We start from the raw sequence: 24,124 nt of genomic DNA, 5'->3' as shown, positions 1-24,124 counted from the left end.
ACCTTCCCCCAGATGCACCCTCTGAAAGCAGCAATTTAAAGATACAGTCACTTGCAGTTGGAGTAGGTTTTGGAGCTCATCAGTGTGTTAGGGAGGGGCTTGGGGCTACCGATGCTGCTCTGTCTAGCTTCTAACTCTCCAACTGAAGGAGTGTATGCTGGCTGCCCTGCTTTCTGCTCCCCAGCAGCTTCCCTTTTACCCTGGAGCTACACTGGGGCCCATACTGTACAGTCTTAATGATTTTTATAAAGGGGGAAAAGATCTGAGAGGCTTTAGGTGGAGAAGCCACTGGGTATTCTCAAGCTGACAGCTTCATGTCTGAGAGGAGGATAGAAGGAGGCAGGGGTGCCTTTTCCTCAATCCCCTTGGTGGAGGCACAGGGATGGTGAATACAGAACTTTGGAGTCCTTCACAAATTTGGTCTCCTTGCTTGGCAGTCTGTCTATTTGTCTGGTTGCTTCATATCCTTCATCCTTACAGATGCACATCCTTTTTCTGCTTTCATCCCTTGGGTCATCTCTTGCGAGCTTGGTGGGCCCTCTGAAGTTATCAGAATCCTCCTTTCCCTGACACCCTTTCTCTAGCCCGGCTCCACTGTGGAAGGGATAGGTAGGTGTCCCTGCCCGGGCCAGGGCAGAACTGACACACAGCAGGCTTTGTAAGCTTCAGAGGAGTCAAGAGGTCAAGAGCAATGACCCAGCAGCTGGCAGCCATGGACAGAGGAGAAACGCAGGGAGGGTGGACCTTCCCCACCCTCTCCTCTCCCTATTTGCTTACAAACATCCAGGTGGTTCAGCAGCTCCATGTCCTCTGCTGGATCCTTCCCAAATTCCCTCATGCATAATCTAACCTACTCTGGCACTTACCCAAGTACCTTGCCCTCCCTCACTCCCTCCATACTCTTCCTTCCTCTCTCTCTGGAGCTTTCCTTTATCCTTTCTCCATCTCCATTTCCCTCCCTGTTTCTTCTCTGTCTCACCTGTGTCTGCCTCCCCCTCTTATTTTGCTCTCACATTCTTTCCATCCCTATTTCTCTTTCAGTCTCCTGTCATCTCCATTCTCTCACGTTCTCTTCCTAAATTACAGCAGTGAAAAGCCAAGGGTTTTAATTTCTTCTTTATTGGAAATTCACACACCTGCTCTGCTGAGTTCTGAGTGTGTGTGCTTGCGGGGGGAGGGGGGAGTTTGGTGTCACTTTACAGGGGTCAATCACAGAGTTAACTGCAGCCTCCAGCCTCACCAGAGAGAAGTTTGTGGGGATTCTAAGCTCTTCTACGGACCCATTGGGTACTTAGAAGGGTTAATAATGACAAGACAATAATGGATGGGACTTGTGGCTGTGTAATTATTAAAGAGAAGGAATTTTAAAACCACAAATGAAAGGGAAGGAGGACAATTTTAAATAATACACACTGAAATGTTGATGGGGAAGTTGGGCTTTTGGAATTGGTACTGGGAGGATTACAAACCTCAAATAATGCTTATATGGCCCATAAGTACCAAGTACAGTATTAATTTTCCTATAAACATTTTTAGCAGCCTTTTTACCTGCTCTTCCTCCCTCCTTGCTTTCTTTTATCATCATAATCCTTACTCCAAAGGTAGGAACCAAGCCTACAGAACCTCCCAGGGAAGGGCTCCAGGCCAGGGAGCTAAGGGCAGGTGGTGGTGGTGGTGGGTGTTGGGAGGCACTTGGCTTCTCTGTTTAACTCCCTCCCTACAACAAACCTAATCATGCCCCTTCTGATGCCTCAACTGTTCCTTATTGTTCTCGGGCTAAAGTTCAAGGGGCCAGTCTGCTTGTCCCACTGATGTATCTAGACTTGTCTGTCTTTTCAGCTTCCAGGTACTTTCACATGTTGTTCCCCTCTACCAAAGTACTCTTTCGTCCGCTCTTATTCATTCTTCTAGACTAAGTTTTGCTGTCACTTTCTCTAGAACTTCCTGAACTCCCTCCGTCATCCCCAGGTCTGGGTTAGGAGACCTTCCAAGGTGTTCCCGCAGGATCCTTGCCTTCTCTCTTCCCAACATCCCTCACACTCCATTATAGTTGCCAGCTTACTTGCACTTTTCCCTCACTATACCACAAGGCTATACCATGAACTCCCTAAGGGCAGAGATGCATTATCCACCAAATCCCCAGGACCCAGGTCAGAGCATGGCACATTATTGGCAATTGGTGAACATTTGTTAAAAGATGCATCATGGGCACCCAGAGACACTTCCTCAAGCACAGTGCCTCTGTATCTTTCTCTGTCAAATAAGAATGAGAAGTTTGACATGCAGAGAGAGGTCCAGCAATGGAGTAATAGTAATAAGGAGAAAGGAGGAAGCAGTTTTCCTTCCCTTGTCCCTTAGGCCTATGGCATCACATTCAGTCATCTGGAATTCTTGGCTAATGGAAGGCAGGTTCATTGTCTTGGTGTCACCTCCTGTGTGCCCGTGGGATCCCTGAGTGCTGAGAGCAGAGCATGGTCAGCTTGCTGGAAGGAAAGATCCCTTTTTATGAGAGGCTGTAGCAATGACCAAATGTCTGTCTGTCATGAAAAAGGGATACAGCTTTCCTAAGATGCTGGAAGAAGACACTTGGGAGAAGAAGGGAGAAAAAAGAGGCAAAGAGCTGGGTAGGCTACTCCTAGAAGTTGATAAGCATCAGGGAAGATGCCCATTCAAGAGTTTCCTGTACCAACAGGAAACCATACTCTCTCAAGATGACCTCAGCATTCTGGTCTGGGAAAAGTACAAAGTTGTGTTCAGCCTTTCCTCATATCCTTTTGTCTTTTTAAAAAAATATTTTATGTTTTTATTGACTTCAGAGAGAGAAAGGGAGAAAGAAATAGAAACATCAATGATGACAGGGAATCATTGATTGGCTGCCTCCTGCATCCTCCCACCCCCACTGGGGATTGAGCCCAAAACCCGGGCATGTGCCCTGACCAGGAATCGAATAGTGACCTCTTGGTTCATGGGTCGACACTCAACCACTGAGCCATACCAGCTGGAACTTTTTTATCATTTTATTATCAAATTATGGTGTATATGAATCTCTATGTTCCAAAATACAGTAGGGCTTTGACTTACAAGTGTTGTGACTAACGAGTTTTCGAGATACGAGCCATCTCTCGGCTAATTTTTTGCTTTGAGTTGCGAGCTAAAATTCGGGTTATGAGCCAGCTTCAGATACCCCACCGCTAGTTGGCGCAGGGAATGTCACAGTGAACACCACAACATCAGCCCAGCATCACGTGTCTCACTTGTTCACTGTTGATTTGACATATGAGTAATTTGAGTTACGAGCTCTGTCACGGAACAAATTAAACTCATAAGTCAAAGCCCCACTGTATATTGTACCCATTTCCTGTTTTGCAATTGGCTGCCACATTGGTCCAAAGGCTGGTTGTATTGTGATGCTGAGATTGTGTAGAAGCTATAATAAGCAAAGTTTTTTCAGTATGAAAGATATTATTTCATAATGAAAAAATGATGGAGCTGCTAAAAATGGATTAAACATATTTTCATAAATGTTTCATTTTAGGAAAGAGTCTGTCATATTTCAGCCCTATGTAAGGCAAATTACAATTGTGCTTTCCTGACAAGCAGGCTTCCTGAAACCTCAGTCTGAAGAGCAGTAGGTCTATATTGGGATGGATATTATTTAATGATTTCTAGGGCTTAATTTTGGAGGCAAAGTTGGAGAATCACTTGGCATACCTTCCTGAACTCCTCCATATTGTCTATCCCACTATTGAAGTAGGAGGTGGTCTGAAGGGTACCTCAAAGAGGCAGGTTGTGTCTTCAATTTGAGGAAATTCCCAGAACATTAGCTACTTTTCAGAAGTGTTTGGGAGAGAGAGAGAGAGAGAGAGAGAGAGAGAGAGAGAGAGAGAGAGAGAGAGAGAAGATGACTTTTTAAAATCTGCTGAGGAGGACCCAGGAGTTTCAATTGGATCTCCAAGGAGCAATGCTGCATCTTTTTGCTGTGTGTATTTTTCTTTTCAGGGTCATTTTCAACCTCCAAATTTGTGACGGTTTACTTGAATGTGAGGGTTCAACCTTTGGTGCTGAGTGAATACTGCTGGCTGAGGCAGGGAGTCCTTTTGCCCTTCAGATTCAAGGAGACATACTTATTGTGTGGGGGTAGTGGTGACAGTGGGAGTTTCACAGTCCTTGACTCAGCTGGAGGAAGAAAGAACAAAATGGCAGATGAATTAGACATGTTCAGTGCTCTCCTAAGATTTTTGGAGAGTGATTGGTTTGATTAAGTATGATGTTTCAAAGATTTGCCTTCTTTCTTTTTATGGAATATTTCAGTTGGGTTTTGCAGACAAAACCTGGGGTAATCTAAACTTAGAGAGAGGGGAGCCTGTGAAGAGGTTAATTGAACTTCCAGTTCTCAAAGACAAACGAGGTATCAGCACCAGGATAGTACCAGTGAGCACTGGACCTGAGAGCCTCTGTTGCTAGGCTTTCTGTTTAGCGTCAGGGCACAAGAGAGAAGTGGGGCTCCAGCCAGGGAAGGTGTATTGACTAGCACCTATGTATGCACCATTTCTCCCCTGCTGGATCCTCAGAATCATCATTTATCCCATCAGCCACTTGAGAGTAATTCACTAGATATGTAGAAGTTTCATTAAGGTTTCTACAGTTTGCATTGACTCTCCTTGTCTCTTGGCTCTCATAACTCTGAAACATTGTTTTTTGGAGATGATAGGACCGTATCACGCCTCTCCTCAATGTAAATTGGTTTTTGCTTGTGATCATGCTCATGAATATCTTATTTCACTCATCTGGTGATTGTGATCATTCATGCTATGTAGAGGCATGAAGCCTTTACATAACATAAAAGTGACAGAACTTGGAAAGTTGAATAAACATTTACTGTGTGGAATGGATTGCTTTCCAGTAATTCATGGATGCACTCAACAAATATTTATTGAGTACAAATAATATGACATATGTTCTGGATGCTGGAGATACAATAGTGAGCAAGACAGATAAAGTTCATGCCTTCATGTAGCTTACACTCTAGCGGGATAGTAATGTACAGTTGACCCTTAAACAACATGGGGGGAGGAGTGCCAACCTCTCAGTGGAGTAAAATATTGTCATATAATTTTAAAAAATATTTATAATCATCCTAAAAGATACAAATACTTGTATATTTGTTTAGTTAATAAAAATTATCCATTGAAAATGAAAATACATAAACTTTAGATTGATACAGATATTATATCTGAGTTTATAAATATATGAGTATAGATTTGGTATTTGGATTGACCCTGTTCCCACAATAACCATCATGCTTCCTTCCCCAAATCCTATAAGCTACTGTGACTGGGTGATTGCCATGTAAAGCTATTATGTCATTTAAATTGTGGTGTGATGTTATACATTGGATTAACTTAAAATTCTGGCATTCTGGGAGCCAGACAGATTGGACTCATCTTGTTTAGCTTTTTACTAACTGGACAACTTAGGGAAAGTTTTTAAGTTTCTGATATATTTTTTTCATTATCCGAAGGGCTATAATGGAGAAAAATATATATAATGCATTTGGAATTACTAAAATAAAGTGGACAGTTAATAGATGTTAGTGCCCTTCTTCCCATTATCATTTCTATTCCCCCAATATAATGGAATAATCATGATATAGATACATAAAATATTTTTTCCTTAAGTTAAAACCCATTAAATCAAATCAGGCACAAAGGTGCCTGAGAAATCATATAAATGTCACTGTGAAGGACTGAGTGTAACTATGAGAATGAGAAGAGGTAAAGAAGTGCTAAAGTCAGCTCTAGAAAATGTTCCTTGAACCAAACCACCTCTGCATGCTAGACAACCTGAGCAATTGAAATTGTGTTCAAAAGATAAACTGTTTGTAGGATAGATAATCTATAAAAGAAAATGCCAATGTTTAGAATACAGGAAAAATAAGGAAAACAAGAAAATAGAACATAGGAGCAAAATGAGAAAAAAATGCTAGAGTGGCTATTTTAATAAACTCTGGGAGAAAGGATATATAGGAAGACTCCATATTAAGACGAAGCAGCATACTCCCATGTATACTTCATGTCAGTCTTGGAAGATGAACTAGCCCAGTGGTTGGCAAACTGTGGTTCACAAGCCACACGTGGCTCTTTGGCCCCTTGAGTGTGGCCACGAAGTTTCAATCGCACTGTATGTGCACGCCCGCATGTGGTATTTTGTGGAAGAGCCACACTCAAGGGGCCGCAGTTTGCCGATCACTGAACTAGCCCATGTTCTCTTCAACTAGGATAACTCAGGAGTTACTCTGGGATGTCAGAATGACTGAGCTGAAAAATATGTATGTATTTAGAGTTCTTAATTAATTTTTACCTTTTTATTGAATTTATTGGGGTGACATTGGTTAATAAAATTATATAGGTTTCAGGTGTACAATTCTATAATACATAATCTCTATATTGTATTGTGTGTTTACCACCCCAAGTCAAGTCTCCTTCCATCACCATTTATCCCCCCTATGCCCTCTTCTGCCTTCCCTGATTCCCCTTTCCCTCTGGTAATCACCATATTTCTGTCTATGTTTATGACTTTTTTTCTTAATCTCTTCACCTTTATCACCCAGCCCCGCAACAAACACTCCCCTCTGACAGCTATCAGTCTGTTCTCTATGAGTCTGTTTCTATTTTGTTTGTTAGTTTATTTTGTTCATTAGATTCCACATATAACTGAAATCATATGGTACTTGTCTTTCTTTGACTGGCTTATTTCACTTAGCATAATGTTCTCCATGTCCACCCATGCTGTCGAAAAGGATAAGAATTCCTTCTTTTGTACAGCCGAGTAGAATTCTATTGTGTAAAGGTACCACAGTGTTTTTTTGTTTGTTTGTTTGTTTTTTTACCAACTAATCATGGACACTTGGTCTGCTTCCAAATCCTGGCTATTATAAATAATGCTGCAATGAACATAAGGGTGTACATATTCTTTCAAATTAGTGTTTCGGGTTTCTTCAGATATATTTCCAGAAGCAAAATTCCTGGGTCATAAGGCAGTTCCATTTTTTAAATTATTTTTAAAAATTTTGTTTTATTGCTTAAAGTATTACAAAGAGTATTACATATGTCTCCTTTCCCCCCCACCCTTGACATTCCCCCGGCCTCCCTTACCCCCCAGTGTCTTGTGTCCATTAGTTATGCTTATATGCATGCATACAAGTCCTTCGGTTGATCTCATACCCCTCACCCCCAAGCCTCCCCGGGCTTCCCACTGTAGTTTGACAGTCTGTTCAATGCTGCTCTGCCTCTGCATCTATTTTTGCTCATCAGTTTATAATGGTCTCTATTATCCAGAAATGAGTGAGATCATGTGGTATTTTTCTTTCATTGACTGGCTTATTTCACTTAGCATAATGCTCTCCAGTTCCATCCATGCTGTTGCAAATGGTAAGAATTCCTTCTTTTTTACAGCAGCATAGTATTCCATTTGTGTAGATGTACCACAGTTTTCTAATCCATTCATCTGCTGATGGGCATTTAGGCTGTTTCCAAATCTTCGCTATGGTAAATTGTGCTGCTATGAACATAGGGATGCATATATCCTTTCTGATTGGCGTTTCTGGTTTCTTGGGATATATTCCTAGAAGTGGGATCACTGGGTAATAAGGCAGTTCCATTTTTTTTTAATTTTTTGAGGTAACTCCATAATGCTTTCCACAGTGGTTGCACCCATCTGCATTCCCACCAACAAGTGCACGAGGGTTTCCTTTTCTCTACAATCCTCATCAGCACTTATTAGTTGATTTGTTGATGATAACCATTCTGACGGGTGTGAGGTGATATCTCATTGTGGTTTAATTTGCATCTCTGAAGATTAGTGACATTGAGCATCTATTCATATGTCTGTTGGCCATCTGTGCATTCTCTTTAGAGAAGTGTCTATTTAGGTCCTTTGCTCATTTATATAATAGGATTATTTGGATTTTGGGTGTTGAGCTTTATAAGTTCTTTATAAATTTTGGATATTAACTCCATATCAAATGCATCATTGGCCAATATGCTCTCTCCTTTAGTGGGTTGTCTTGTCATTTTGTTGATGTTTTCTTTTGCTGTGCTAAAACTTTTTAATTTGAAGTAGTCCCATTTGTTTATTTTTCTTTTATTCCCTTGCCTGAGGTGATAGATCAGAAAAATAATATTGCTATGAGAGATGTCCAATATTTTACTGCCTATTTTTTCTAGGATTTTTATGGTTTCGAGTTTAACATTTAAGTCTTCCATCCATTTTGAGTTTATTCTTGTGTATGGTGTAAGAAGGTGGCCTACTTTCATTTTTTATGTATATATCTGTCCAATTTTCCCAACACCATTTATTGAAGAGACTGTCTTTACCCTCCTTTGTCAAATATTAATTGACTCTAAAGGAGTGGGTTTATTTCAGGGCTCCCTATTCTGTTCCATTGATCTATATGTCTGTTTTTTAAAATCCTCACTTGAGGATATTTTTCCGTTGATTTTTTGAGAGAGTAGAAGGGAGGGGAAGAGACACAGAGAGAGAAACATTGATGCGAGAGAGATACATAGATTGGTTGTCTCCCACACACATCCTGACTGGGGCCCAGGATCAAGCTTGCAACTGAAGTACGTGCCCTTGACCGGAATCAAACCCTGGACCCTTCAGTCTGTGGACCAACGGTCTATCTACAGAGCCAAACTGACTACGGCTATATATGTCTGTTTTTTATGTCAGTACCATGCTGTTTTGATTACGATAGCCTTGTAGTACAGTTTGAATCAGGTAGCATGATTCCTCCAACTTTGTTCTTTCTCAAGATTGCTGTGGCTATTCAGTGTCTTTTGTGGTTCCACACAGATTTTTGGAATATTTTTTCTTTTGTTGCTCTTTTCCTATGAGATGTATTGCCAAAAATTCTGCTATGTGAGATGTCTGAGATTTTACTGCCTATGTTTTCTTCTAGGATTTTTATGGTTTCATGGTTTACATTTAAGTCTTTTTTTAAAAAACATATATAATATTGATTTTTTTACAGGGAGGAAGGGAGAGGGACAGAAGAGTTAGAAACATCGATGAGAGGGAAACATCGATCAGCTGCCTCCTGCACAGCCCCTACTGGGGATGTGCCCGCAACCAAGGTACATGCCCTTGACTGGAATCGAACCTGGGACCCTTCAGTCCTCAGGCCGATGCTCTATCCACTGAGCCAAACCGTTTAGGGCTACATTTAAGTCTTTTATCCATTTTGAGTTTCTCCTTGTGTATGCTGTAAGTTAGTGGTCTAGTTTTATCTTTTTACATATGTTTTCCCAACACCATTTGTTGAAGATACTTTCTCTACTCCATTGTATGTTTTTGTCTCCTTTGTCAAATATTAATTGACCATAATTGTGTGGGTCAATTTCTGGGGTCTCTGTTCTGTTCCTTTGATCTATCTGCCTGTTCTTGTGCCAGTACCAGGCTGTTTTGATTACTATGGCCTTGTAGTATAGTTTGATATCAGGTAGCATGATTCCTCCAATTTTGTTCTTCTTTCTCAAGATTGCTGTGACTATTCAGGGTCTTTTGTGGTTCCATACAAATTTTTGGGATATTTGTTCTAGTTCTATGAAATATGACATTGGTATCTTTTTAAAAAAATATTTTTTATTGATTTCAGGGAGGAAGGAAGAGGAAGAGATAGAAACATCAATGATGAGAGAGAATCATTGATCAGCTGCCTCCTGCACACCTCATATTGGGGACCAAGCCTGAAACCTGGGCATATTCCCCGACCGGGAATCAAACTATGACCTCCTGGTTCATAGGTCAACACTCAACAATTCTGAGTCACACCAGCCAGGTTCCATTGGTATCTTGATAGGAATTGCATCAAATCTGTAGATTTCTTTGAGTAGTATAGACATTTTAATATTAATTATTCCAATCTATGAACATGGTATATGCTTCTACTTATATGTGTCTTCTTCAATTTCTTTCTTCAGTATCTTATAATTTTCCTAGTACAAGTCTTTTACATCCTTGGTTAAATTTATTCCTAGATATTTTTAAAGCAATTGTGAATGGGATTGCTTTCTTAGTTTCCCTTTCTGATATTCATTATTGGTGTATATAATTGCAACTGATTTCTGTATATTTATTTTGTATACTGCCACTTTACTGAATTAATTGATCAGTTCTGGTAGTTTTTTGTTGGAATCTTTAGGGTTCTCTATATTCAACATCATGTCATCTGCAAATAATGACAGTTTTATTTTTTCCTTTACAATTTGGGTACCTTTTATTTCTCCTTCTTGTCTGATTGCTGTGGCTAGGATTTCCAGTACTATCTCTCTATATAAAAGCCTAAGTGGCTGAATGACTGAATGACTGGTCGACTGGTTGCTATGATGTGCACTGACCACCAAGGGGCAGACACTCAACGCAGGAGCTGCCCCCTGGTGGTCAGTGCGCTCTCACAGCAGGAGTGCTGTTCAGCTGACTGACCTGTCCCGGTGGCCCACCCGCCTGGCAGCAGCCACTCACTCCCTCAGTAGTCCTGCAGGTACAATCTCCAGAGAACAGGCCAGGCACCAACGGACTGGTGCCGCCAGCATGATCCTGACATCACTGTGGCCACTTTCCCCCCCTAGATGCTCCACAAGGAAGAAATGATATAAAAGCAGCTGCCAGGTGGCTCCTGACAACCGGCATGAACATCAGCAGGATGGATCCAGATCCTGGGCCGGCAAGGGCAACCCACTGCCTGCCTGGAGGGCCAATTGTGTCCCTGGCCTCCCCACCCCCCCGGAACAGGCGCCAGACTCAAGGCTGGCGAGTGCAACTATAGTGGTGCAAGCCTCTCCAGATCAGGACTGACTGGGCGTGGGCCCATGTCAGGTGCAGTGGTGCCAGGATGAGTGGGAGCGTCAGGCAGGAGTGGCAGGTGGCGTTGGACTGCCGGTTTCGACCCAATCCCTGCAGGCCATGCGAGGGACCCCACCCGTGCATGAATTCATGCACCAGGCCTCTAGTATTGAATAAGAGTGGTGGAAGCAGACATCCCTGTCTTATTCCTGTTTTTAGGGGAAATAGTTTTAGTTTTTGCCCATTGAATATGATGTTGACTGGTGGTTTGTCATATATGGCTTTTATTATGTTGAGGTATGCTCCCTCTATTCCCACTTTGCTGAAAGTTTTTTTTTTGTTTGTTTGGTTTTTTTTGTTTGTTTGTTTTTTACCATAAATGGGTGCTGGATTTTATAAAATGTCTTTTTTGCATATACTGTTATGATTATGTGGTTCTTATTCTTCATTTTGTTTATATGGTGTATCAAACTTATTGATTTCAGATATTGTACTAACCTTGCATCCCCAGAATAAACCCCACTTGATCATGGCGTATAATCTTTTTATATAATGTATTGTTGTATTCAGTTTTCTAACATATATATTTTTAAATTATAAATTTTAAAAAATCATATAGGCCTAGGCCTGGCATGATCTTAGATGATATAGTTCTGGCAATTCATAAGTGTCTTTTATAAAAACATTTTTTTAAAATTTATCATTATTGTTGAAAGTATTACAGATGTCCCATTCCACCCCCCCCCCCCGCCGTTGATCCCCTCCACGCCCCCCCCCCCCCGACCTTTGTTGGGGATTTAAGCAACTATGTTCATCAGGTATATTGGTCTATAATTTTCTTCCTTTGTCATGTTTTTATCTGGTTTTGGAATTAGAATAATGCTGACCTCATAAAATGAAGCCTGGGAGTCTTCCTTCTTCTTGAATTTTTGGGAATAATTTGAGAAGGATAGGTGTTAGTTTTTCTTTGAATGTTTAGCAAAATTCACCTGTGAAGCCATCTGGTCCAGGACTTTTGTTTGTCCAGAGCTTTTTTTTAAATTACTGCTTCAATTTCAATAGTTGTAATTGGCATATAATTTTTGACACCCTAAGAGCTTAACTGCTAATAGCCTACTGTTGACTGGAAACCTTACTAATAATATGAAGAGTAGCTTAACACATATTTTGTATACTGTATGTGTTGTATACTATATTCTTACAATAAAATAAGCTAGAGAAATGAAATATTATTAAGAAAATAATAAGGAAAATAAAATACATTTATAGTACTGTACACATTTATTGGAAAAAAAATTCATGTACAAGTGTAATTGCAGAGTTTAAACTATGTTGTTCAAGGATCAACTGTAATTACTTCCCAAATAAGGTTCTGCATGAGTCATCAGCAGTGCTGCAGGGTCTCAGTACCTCTTACAGCATTTGAGTTAGGCATTTATTACATGGCTTATAAAAAAGGCTACTTTACAGCAGGCAGGAATTAATTTCATTTCCATTCATCCGAGAACCTGTTTTCTAGTCACAACACAGAGGTCATCACCTTCTAGATACCCTCCCAAGAAGCTTATCCTCCAATAATCCAATCCCAAACTGGATACACATGGTCAAGTCCCATGGGTATCTCTGGTGCATACATGTTTGTGACTGCTAATAAGCACCTTTCTCACTAGGAGAGTTCAGGAGATTAATGGCACTCTTAATCCTCTTGCTATGGTGCTTCTCTAAGTGATCTCCAGTTATTTAAGATTCTCTCTCTTCACCTCTCCCTCTCCCTTCTTTCCTCTCTATCTTCCTTCTTCTCTTCTGTATTTCTTTTTTTTGGTTTTGCTATGAATGAATTTAATGTCTGCTTCAATAGGACATTGGACACTGAAATAAGGAAAAGTTTAGTTGGTGACTACATATAATTATACAGAAAGCTGAATTTATATTAATGATAGCAATCATATAGTTATAGTTAAATCAGCAAATTTTATATGGCAAGAATTAGAAATTTAACATTAAGTGTACTAGTTTAATTGCCATTTTATAGTATTCATCGTCTGAGTATACTCATGTGTGTGCAAGCAGACAAACCCACAAACACAGAGTTCTTCCTGATGACCCAAAGATGATGCCCCTGCTGCCAGTAATTATTATTCAAGAGTGTGACTATGGGGTGTAATGAAGTTGGGATGTGATGAGTAGTCCTTTTCATCCTGAGTCCAGGTAGATCTTGTTCTTTGATTTGTGGCGGTGGCTTCTACATGTACTGGACTAATGAAGCCCTTTTAGCCACAGTCACATAGAAAAATTGGAATCTCTAGGTAAGGTACCAAATTGAATCACTTCTCTTTGCACAGAGTGGGTTAATTCATTTTGTGAAAGTTATGCTGTATTTGGCCCAAAGTGATAGATTCTAATTAATGACAGGTGCTCCCAGAGACACAAGAGATGCTAATCAGGCAACAGGCTACTCCAAACCTTAGCAGCCATTCATACCAACTTTTTGGCCACCCACTCCTGCACATCATCTTTCAACACCAAGAGAGTGTTACTTTGAGAACTCTGAATTCTCTTTTCTGCCCATTCATTGTCAGTTTCTTTCTGTAACCTTCACATTGCCTTTCTGATAGGGGGGCTTATAACTTGATAGATAGAGTATCTGAATTAATCTGAAAAATAATCATATTATTTTAAATCCTAGAACATATATGTTTATGTGAATAGGGGGTTAAGTTTCTCATATGTGAACAGGGCGTTAAGTTTTTCTTAAGTTTCCTTTTCAATGCCTGTGGAAGTGATTGAGGAAGTGACTGAGCTGTGAATCCAGCAAGCAGAACTGACAAGCATGATCAGACTAACCCACCAGGAGTCAAAACATCATCTCATCAACATCATCTCATCGCCTGCTGACTAAAGACAATAGCTAATGTCTGCGGACCCCCAAGACTGCATGTCGCTGCATTCCATTCCCAGCCTCACCTTAGCCCTTTCCCCTTTGTAATCCTGCCCCCTGAACCTTGCTGAGAAACAGGATTTGAATTTAAGCGCCCTGTCTTCTTGGTTGGCTGGCCTTCTCAATAAACACCTTATATGATTCTACCCTGCCTTTGTTATTGGACCCAGCAACAGGCAGCCTGAGCCCAACTGGGGGTTTCCCGGTAACATATTTACCATGCATTACATACCACATGTTTTGTAATCTCCTCACTTTCCACAACAGTGTGCCCAGTGCTGAGTCAAAGACAGGTGCTGTTTCACAACTGCAAACCCAGTTTAACCAACCTCAATTACAAGCCAGTTTTAGGAGAGACAAATAAGATGCTGAGGTCTTCACATCTTCAGGCAAGCAGTGGCACAGAGTCAGGGAAGTCTCTTCAGTTGCATCACCTTCAGCAAAAGTGTTTGGGAGACCAAATTATTTTCCATGCATAGAACCAGATCTATGAAATGGTACAATGGAGGAGAAGAGGACCATTTAGATAGCTCACTGAGTAAGAAAGAACATTTTCACATCTCAGAGAAGCACCCAGGAGGAAGCTGGAAGCATGGGTAGGGGAGCTCAGCTCATCCTGAGCTGCTAGAGCATTTGAAGTGGCTCTTTTCTGATGGCTCAGATTCTGGCAAAAAGTTCATTGAGATTCCATTCAAGGTCAAGTAGCAACGAACAGCAGTCAGAAGATTCCCAGAGAAAACTAAACTAAAGAATATGTCTCAGACAGAGATCAAATTCTGGAAAAGCTGTTAATCAGTGCTAAGAAGGCCAGTGCCTGTGGAGTCTTAGCTCATGTTAGTTGCATCGATTGAATCCTGTGGTAGAACTGAATCTACCATAGACTAATGACACCAAAGGAGCCTCCTTTTCCTCTTCCTATGAGAGGATTTTCTTGTACCCATAAGACTGGAAAGGAGTTCTCATTACAGTGGAAGAGAAGTTTCTGACATTCAACTGCTTCCAACTGTCAGAGTAAAAGAAGTTTTGCTTTTTTTTGTTCCAAGTTGGTGGGATTCATAATTATTATATACATTTCACTGTTTTTGCTTTAACTCCTAATTTCAACCTGATCTATTATTTTTGGTCCTTCCTAGATCCATTTTCAGATGGGAAAATGAAGCCCACAACACTGTTCATCTGTTTCTCTGCCTCACATCCTGTACCTCCACTCTCATTCCACCTGTTTACAAGTTGGTGAAAATCAAACCAAACAATAATAGAGACTGAAGCAAAGATGACACTAGGCTTCTTTACATAGTTAGTGTCTAGGAAATGTTTAGATGTCTGTCTCGTGTCCAATTCCATATTCAGTTCCTGGCTTCGCTACTGCTCTGCACCTACTCAAATTTCTTCTCACCTGCACATTCAGAGTGTCATCTTCCCAAGATGAACTGAAGTCTACTGATGCCTAGTAAGGGTCAGGATAGGTCTCTTATTTTGAAGAATGGGACAATAAGAATTATAGAATGATTGATTCATCATGGGACTTGATTCTGTCACGTAGCTCCCCTGGGTCTCAGAAGGTGAGTGGAGAGTAGAGAAAGGACAATTGTCCTATTTTCCTAGGAATCAAAGGCCACTTTGGAGACTTTGTAGGAAGAAATAACACATTCTACAGTCTGCATTCTACAGAACTTGGTCATGGAATAAGCCTTTTCCCCAAATGGTCAAACAAGTTGGCTATGAAGACAGGAGACAAAGCCAGGCAGGCCTATCTCCCAATTGGCTGCTCTAGCCAAGTGAGAGCAAACTTGATCCTTAAAACATTAAGGATTGGTGAACAGTCAGTCCACATTCAAAACTTCTTTCCAAATCAAAATTTCCTGTGGTTAGTGGTAAAGTTGTCTCCATCATAGTGAGAGAATTTTTCCATCCATCAGATAAATTATAGATCAAATATATTTTATTTGAAAGGTATGATTCTTCTCTGCTCTGCTCCACTGCTTCCTGCCCCATAACCACTCCTCTTCAACCCTGCTCTGTACTTAAGTTGAGTAGGAGAAAAATGTTGTTGATTCTCAAGTTCCCTCTAGTGTGCATGCAGACAGTTGGCCCAGCCTACCATGAGCAGAGATAGCAGCAGCTTTGACTGCACTCACAGGTGGTTTATAAAGGCCTTATGGCTTCCATTTGGTGCCTGAAATATATTGATTTGGTAAAGAATGGGGGAAAGACTAACATCCAATAGGAGAGACTTTAATGGAACAAATGAAAAAGGGCTAGAACCCCCCTAAAAATTTCATGCACAACGAACAAGTCATAGAAAATTAGAAATGACTATGACATTATGGGTCAAACCCACTCCCCTCCTTTTGAAAGCCAAAAAAGGATTAAAAGGGTGAAATGACAAGCTGAAGGTGATTCAGCTGTTTGGTACAGAGCTTGGAGTAGCTCTCAGACAATTTGCTCCCCAGTCAGCTGCTCCCCATCACAGTGCTGCCTTCCACTAAAAGTCCAAACTGGTCCTCTGCTATCCCCATTATTATCTGCTTTGGGTTCTGTGACATTTCCCATAGGCCCCCTTCCACCAGGCATCATTGCACATCTACACTCCACACTGCACCTGGTAGCCAGGAGCTCTTCCTGGCAGAGCACAGGTCCAGGCAATAAAAGTTCAGCAGCAGGGCCAAGAGAGTCCCTTTATATTAAGCCACAAGTCAGCTAAATTATGCACATGCAAGCTGCTTCCTCCACTGTTTGCTCAGTAACTCATTCTCATAAAAAACAAAAAAGAATAAAAACAAAGAAGCAGAGGAGAGAAATGAGAAATGAGGAGAATAGATGAGAGAGCAAGACAGGGGAAAAGAAATGAGTGGATTTCCTTAGAATTTCTTGGCACCTCCCTCTCCTTAGCTAAACCATTTCTGTAATCCCCATTCTGTGGTGCCAACTTCCTTTGCAATCCTGGGCACACATCATCCCATTATAAAAATGATAATGCTAAAAAAATAATATTGCCTCGGCAGTGTCTTTCTTTACTCAGGGACCTTATTAGCATAGAAGATTAGTGTCAGAACCAAATGCTGTATTCTACAGAGGGCTAGGTTTCCTTTGACCATAAGAAGTAAGCCATCTGGAAGAGGAAGCTGTGTTTTCCAAGAGGCAAATAGGTACATACCACGGGCAGCCTTGGGTTCTCTTGTTTTGAGAGACCCCACTCCTAAGAGAGTTGGTACAGGGTCCAGCACCCATACACCTATCTGATCTCTGGGAGAATTTGGCACCATTCCCCTTTGTTTCAGGTAGAACTTCCCCATGTAGAAGTAATTCTGCCTCTACAAAGTTGACTGTGTCAGGCACCATGTTAGATTCTTCTAGAGTCATGGTTTCTATCAGCTCAGAGATGGCAATTGGAGAGCCAGGCCTCATAAGCAGGGTTACAAGCACCCAACAGTATTTCCACAATAACACTGAACCCTGTGGATAGGCTGAGTAGGGCCTAGCTCATGGGATATATTTGCTAAATGTGTTGAAAGAATGCCTAAATCAGGAATGGATAATCTTAAGAGAGAAGAAGCTCACAGTGAGGGCTCCTCAACTTCTGTGCTCCTCTTTCTACTCTAGGACCTAGGCAGAATGACAATGTATGTTATCCAATGCCTTATTATTATTATTATTATTTAAATATTTATTGTGTTTTTAAAAAATATTTTTATTGATTTCAGAGAGGAAGGGAGAGGGAGAGAAAGATAGATGCATCAATGATGAGAGATAATAATTTGATTGGCTGCCTCCTGCACTGGAGATTGAGCCTGCAACCTGGGCATGTGCTCTGACCCAGAAATGAACCATGACCTTCTGGTTCATAAGTCAACACTCAACCACTGAGCAATGTCAGCTGGGCTAAATCTTTATTGTTGAACGTATTACAGATATCTCCCCTTTTCCTCCCATTGCCTCCCTCCACCAGATTTCAGCCCTGGCCCATCCCATGCCTTCACTACCCTATTGTCTATGTCCATAGATAATGCATATCTATATATATAAAAGCCCAGCTACCAGAATGGTGGAACAACCAGAATGACCGGAACAACCGGTAGCTATGACGCACACTGCAGTAGCCAATCGGCCTTATCTGGGCCCCGATTGGGACCCCCCTACCCTGATTGGGGGCAGAGCTGTCTAGCTAACTTCTTGCAGCCCCTCCCCCTGCTGGCTGGGCCTGATAGGCTCCCATCAAGGTGAGCTGGCCAGACCCCACCCATGCACAAATTCGTGCACTGGGTCTCTAGTATGCATATAAGATCTTTGGTTAATCTCTTCCCACCACCTCTCCCCCCACTTCCATCTGAGATTCGTCAGTCTTGTCCATGTTCCCATGCCTCTCATTCTATTTTACTCACCAGTTTATTTTGTTCATTAAATTTCTTGTTCATTTATTTTGATTTTTAGATTCAATTGTTAATAGATATGTATTTATTGCCTTCTTTTTAAAAAAAATTTTGATTAAGTTATTACATATGTGTCCTTATCCTCGTGTTACCCCCCCATTCCCCCCACTCATGCCCTCACCCCCCTGTTGTCTGTGTCCATTGGTTAGGCCTATATGCTTGCATATAAGTCCTTTGGTTTATCTATCCCCTTACCCCCACCCTCCCTTACCTTCCCTCTGAGGTTTGACGGTCTGATCGATGGTTCTCTGTCTCTCAATCTGTTTTTGTTCATCCGATTATGTTGTTCATTATATTCCATAAATGCGTGAGATCATGTGATATTTATCTTTCTCTGACTGGCCTATTTCTCTTAGCATATTGCTCTCCAGTTCCATCCATGCTGTTGCAAATGGTAAGAACTCCTTCTTTTTTACTGTAGTGTAGTATTCCATTGTGTTTTGGTTTGATGGTAAATGGGATTGCTTTTTTAGTCTCCCTTTTTGTAAGTACATTATTGGTGTATAGAAATACCATATATTTCATGGCATTAATTTTGTATCCTGCTACATTGCTGAATTCATTTATTAAGTCTAATAATTTTTTGATGGAGTCTTTAGGGTTTTCTATGTACACTATCATGTCATCTGAGAATAAGGACAGTTTTACTTCTTTTCCAATTTGGATGCCTTTTATTTCTTATTCTTGTCTGATTGCAATGGCTAGTACTTCCAGTACTATGTTGAACAGGAGTGGTGAGAGTGGGCATCCCTGTCTTGTTCCTGTTCTTAGGGGAAATGGTTTTAGTTTTTGCCCATTGAGTATGATGTTGGCTGTGGGTTTGTCATATATGGCTTTTATTATGTTGAGGTATGATTCTTCTATTCCCACCTCTCTGAGAGTTTTTATCAGAAATGGGTGTTGGATTTTGTCAAATGCTTTTTCTGCATCAATTGATATGACTAGGTGATTTTTATTTCTCAATTTGTTTACGTGATGTAGCACGTTTATTGATTTGTGGATATTGTACCATCTTTGCATACTCAGGATAAATCCTACTTGGTCATGGTGTATGCTCTTTCTGATGTACTGCTGGATCTGATTTGCTAGAATTTTGTTGAGGATTTTGGCATCTATGTTCATGAGGGATATTGGCCTGTAATTCTTTTTCATTGTGTTGTCTTTATCTGGTTTTGCTATTAGGGTGATGCTGGCTTCATAGAATGTGCTTGGAAGTGTTCCTTCCTCTTGATTTTTTGGAATAGTCTGAGGAGGATAGGTTTTATTTCTTCCTTGAATGTTTGGTAAAACTCCCCTGTGAAGCCATCTGGCCCGGGCTTTTGTTTGCTGGAAGATTTTTGATGACTGCTTCAATTTTGTCCATAGTTATTGGCCTATTGAGACTTTTAGAATCTCCTGATTGAGTTTTGGAAGGTTGTATTTTTCTAGGAATGTGTCCATTTCCTCCATGTTGTCTAGTTTGTTAGAAGAGAGTTATCAATAGTATTATTTTTTTTTTTACAATCCTTTGTATTTCTGTGGGGTCTGTTGTTATTTCGCCTCTATCATTTCTGATTTTGTTGATTTGGGTCCTCTCTCTTTGCTTCTTGGTGAGCCTGACTAGAGGATCATCAATCTTATTTATCCTTTCAAAGAACCAGCTCTTGGTTTCATTGATCTTCTGTATTTTCTTTTTGTCTCGATGGCATTCATTTCTGCTCTGATCTTTATTATCTCCTTCCTTCTGCCACTCTGAGCTTTTCTTGTTGCTCTCTTTATAATTCTTTGAGTTGCAGAGTTAGATGATTTATTACTATTTTTTCTTTTTTTTTAAATTTTTTAAAAATATATTTTATTGACTTTTTACAGAGAGGAAGGGAGAGAGATAGAGAGTTAGAAACATCGATGAGAGAGAAACATCTATCAGCTGCCTCCTGCACATCTCTACTAAGGATGTGCCGCAAACCAAGGCACATGCCCTTGACCGGAATCAAACCTGGGACCTTTCAGTCCGCAGGCCGATGCTCTATCCACTGAGCCAAACCGGTTTTGGCTTTTCTTGTTTTTTGATGTAGGCCTATAAAGCTATAAACTTCCCTCTTAGGACTGCTTTCATTGTGTCCCATAAATTTTGGATTGTTGTGTTTTTTATTGTCATTAGTTTCCAGGATGTTTTTAATTTCTTCTTTGATCTCTTTGGTGACCCAATCATTGTTTAATAGAATGCTTTTCAGCTTCCAAGTGTTTGAATTTTTTTGGATTGTTTTTATTGTAGTTTATTTCTAATTTTATGCCATTGTGGTTTGAGAAAATGCTTGATGTTATTTCAATCTTCTTGAATTTGGGAAGACTTTGCTTGTGACCCAATATGTGGTCTATTTTTGAAAATGTCCCATGTGCACTTGAGAAGAACGCATATTCCGTGGCTTTGGGGTGAAATGTTCTGAAGATGTCAATTAAGTCCATCTTATCTAGTGAGTCATTTAGGATTGCTGTTTCTTTGCTGATTTTTTGTCTAGAGTATTTATCCAGCGATGTTAGTGGTGTACTAAAGTTCCCTACTATGATTGTATTGTTGTTGATCTCTCCCTTGATATCCTTCCAGGAGATTTTTTTATGTATTTGCGTGATCCTGCATTGGGTGCATATATGCTTATCAGGGTTATATCCTCTTGTTGTATCAATCCCTTTAGTATTATGAAGTGGCCTTCTTTATCTTTTGTTATGGCCTTCACTTTGAGGTCTGTTTTGTCAGATATAAGTATTGCTACCCCAGCTTTTTTTTTCATTTCCATTTGCCTGAAAGATATTTTTCCATCCCTTCACTTTCAATCTGTGTGAGTCCCTTATTCTGAGGTGGGTCTCTTGTAGACAGCATATATATGGGTCATGTTATTTTTTTTTTTTATCCATTCATCCAATGTCTTTTGATTGGAGCATTTGGATTATTTTATCTTTTTGTTTTTCTGATTGGGTGTTTTTTGCTTCCTCATATTTCAAATCATTGATTTGATTCTCAGAATCCTTTACTTAACTGTTGAATCCCTGTAAATTATCCTTTATTTCCATTAAGTGTATGCTTAATTTCTGCCTGGTCCCTTTTCATGTCTTTGACATTCTCACTAAGATCCTTGAAAGTTTCACTAAGTCCCTTGAAGCTCTCCTTGAGTCTCTTGAAGTTCTCATTAAGATCCTTGAGTAACCTTATAACCATAATTTTGAACTCTGTACTAGTAGTTCGCTTGCTTCCATTTCTTTTATTTGTGACATGTTTCTTTGTCTAACATTTTGGCTGCTTCCCTGTTTCCCTGTGTTTGTTTCTGTGTATTAGGTAGAGCTGCTCTGTCTCTGGAATTGGTAGAGTGTAGTAGTTGTCCTGTAAGGTCCAGTGATTCAGCCTTTCCAGTGACCTGAGCTGGGCATTCTAGGTGCTCCCCTGTGTGGGCTCTCTGCAATGTCTCTTGTTATAGTTGAGCCTTGATTGCTGTTGGCATCAATTGAAGGAATTGACCTCCAGGCCAATTGGCTGTGAGGACCAGCTGCAACTACAGTGGAAGAGCTTCTGTGTAGAAGACATTCTTATAGAGCAGGACTTGCTTCAGTGGGGCTTTGGTGCTTACTGTGTCTGCCCCTTGAGTGTGTTGCTCGTGATGTGTATAGTTGTAATCTGGTATGGTCTGAAGCTGTCCACTGGGTGCACTGCCTCTGGGGCCTCCTGAGAACTGCAAAGTCAGCCACTGCCTGGGGCTACCTGGCAGGAGCTATAGAGAGGCCGCAGATGGCTGCTATTTTTATTGGGCTTAGAAGTGACCAGGCGAAGCCCAGCTGTGAAGCAAGGCAGCTGGAGCTATTGCCAGGTCTTGGGCATTTTATTGATAGGTTTGGGGCACACTGATGCCAGCTGCTGCTTGTTTGAAAGATTTTAGCAAAATCTGAAGCCTGAGCCAGATTCTACGTCAGCCGTGGGCAAACTACGGCCCTCGGGCTGGATCTGGCCCGTTTGAAATGAATAAAACTAAAAAAAAAAAAAAAAAATACCGTACCCTTTTATGTAATGATGTTTACTTTGAATTTATATTAGTTCACACAAACACTCCATCCATGCTTTTGTTCCAGCCCTCCAGTCCAGTTTAAGAACCCATTGTGGCCCTCGAGTCAAAAAGTTTGCCCACCCCTGGTCTAGGTGCTCCCCTACTACATTTTACCAATTCCACAGTAGTGTGGAAAGGGAAGGCTTTGGCGCTAGACTACCTGGGTTAAATCTTTGCTCTACCACTTACTAGCTGTGTGACATTTTACAAGTAACTTAATCAGTCTAAGCTTCTGTTTCCTCTGTTTAGTGAGATAATAAATAATACGTGTGCCATCAGGGTGGTTATGAAAATTAAATGGGATAATAGCCACAAAGTTTTAATGTAGGGCCAGGCACATAGTCAGTACTCGACAAACTATCATTATTCTTAGCTCTGGAGCACCTTCTTTCCTTTCATCTGCTCTGTGGGCAAAAGTGGTTTTACTGCAGTGTGTCCCCAAGCTGGGGATACCAGAGTGGAAGATGTGGGCTTTGGAGAGAATACCACATAGAGCTCCCTCAGAGCAAAGACCAATGCTTACTAGACTGATAAAACTGCAGCTGATAAAACATCTTTGCTGAGGGTTTTGCTCTGGGAGAAGGGAGATGGTTAAAATATTGCTCCTAGGTGAGGAGCAGAAAATTTAGGGGACAGACAGAATAAACAGGAGATAGACAGCAGGGAGGGAAAGGATGGAAAGACAGGGGAAGAAAAGGTTTGGGAGAGACAGGGAGGGGTTGGAGAGCTGAGGAGAAGCTAAATTGCTACTGGAATATTAAGCATAAATGAGGGGAAATAAAATCAACATCTTTATTGAAAAGAAAACCAAGGAAGTAAGAAATATCCCTGTTTGGGGAAATCTTAGGGAGAAAGGAGCAGGTGCTGGTAGCCTTCAGTTTGTTGCCATGGTGATGCTATATGTCTTTTTTTCCCCCCATTACCCTGTGAATCTGGCGACTGATAGTTTCTTTCTGGTCTGGTTTCTAAATCTAAGGCTTACTCCTTGGTGAAGCTTTGGTGTTTCCATGTTGAGCATTTTGGTTATGCTGCAGAACCTGCTGGCTTATTGTCAGGGCTCCTTTTTGATATGAAAGAAAATGGAGAGAGGATGCATGCTGGGTTTTTGGAGGGAGAAGCACTTTGTGCAGCTCTTTCTAGATGAGAACGCAAGTTTAGCAGGTAGGAAGCACTTTAGTCAGAGGGATTTAGATGCAGGGGGGAATCTTTTAGTGACTCCTCCCTTTTCAGGGTGAATCTAGGTGGGCACTTTAAGAAATTAAGGTGACTAATTATCCTGAGAGGTTTCCTGGGACATGGAACATTCAATAATACAATGAAGAGAATCCCAGACAAACAAGATGGTTGGTAACCCTAAGAAAAAAACCTACTCGGAAAGTCCAAGATGAGGGGAGCCCACACTCTTTAGAGCCTGACATTAAAATATTGTATTCAGTGGCCAAGAAGGGTCTTGAGAGAGAGTCACTATTTAACCCAGGGTCATGGGCCATAATTTCATAGCTTGGTTTTTGCCATCAAATCATCTTCCTTGTGCTAGAGAATATAAAGAGGTTCCTCAAGTTCCAGTAACATCAGAACCATTTGGAGACCTTGTTAAAAATTCAAATTCTTGGGCCCTACACAAACCTGCTTAATCCAAGTCACCAGGGGACAGTGAGGCCCAGACATTTACATTTTATCTAGCTTTCTAGTCAACTCTGATGCATGCAGTCTGAGGGCTGGACATGGAAAAATCCCATGTTTCCATGCCTTTCATTCTACTTTATTCACCAGTTTATTTTGTTCTTTCTGACTGGGTGGCAGCAGTCAGAAAGTTTGACAAGTAAAAGCCAACAGTCATT

Source organism: Myotis myotis, unplaced genomic scaffold (assembly GCF_014108235.1).
Source record: "Myotis myotis isolate mMyoMyo1 unplaced genomic scaffold, mMyoMyo1.p scaffold_m19_p_4, whole genome shotgun sequence".
NCBI lineage: Eukaryota > Metazoa > Chordata > Mammalia > Chiroptera > Vespertilionidae > Myotis > Myotis myotis.
Note: the sequence above shows the minus strand (reverse complement) of the source record.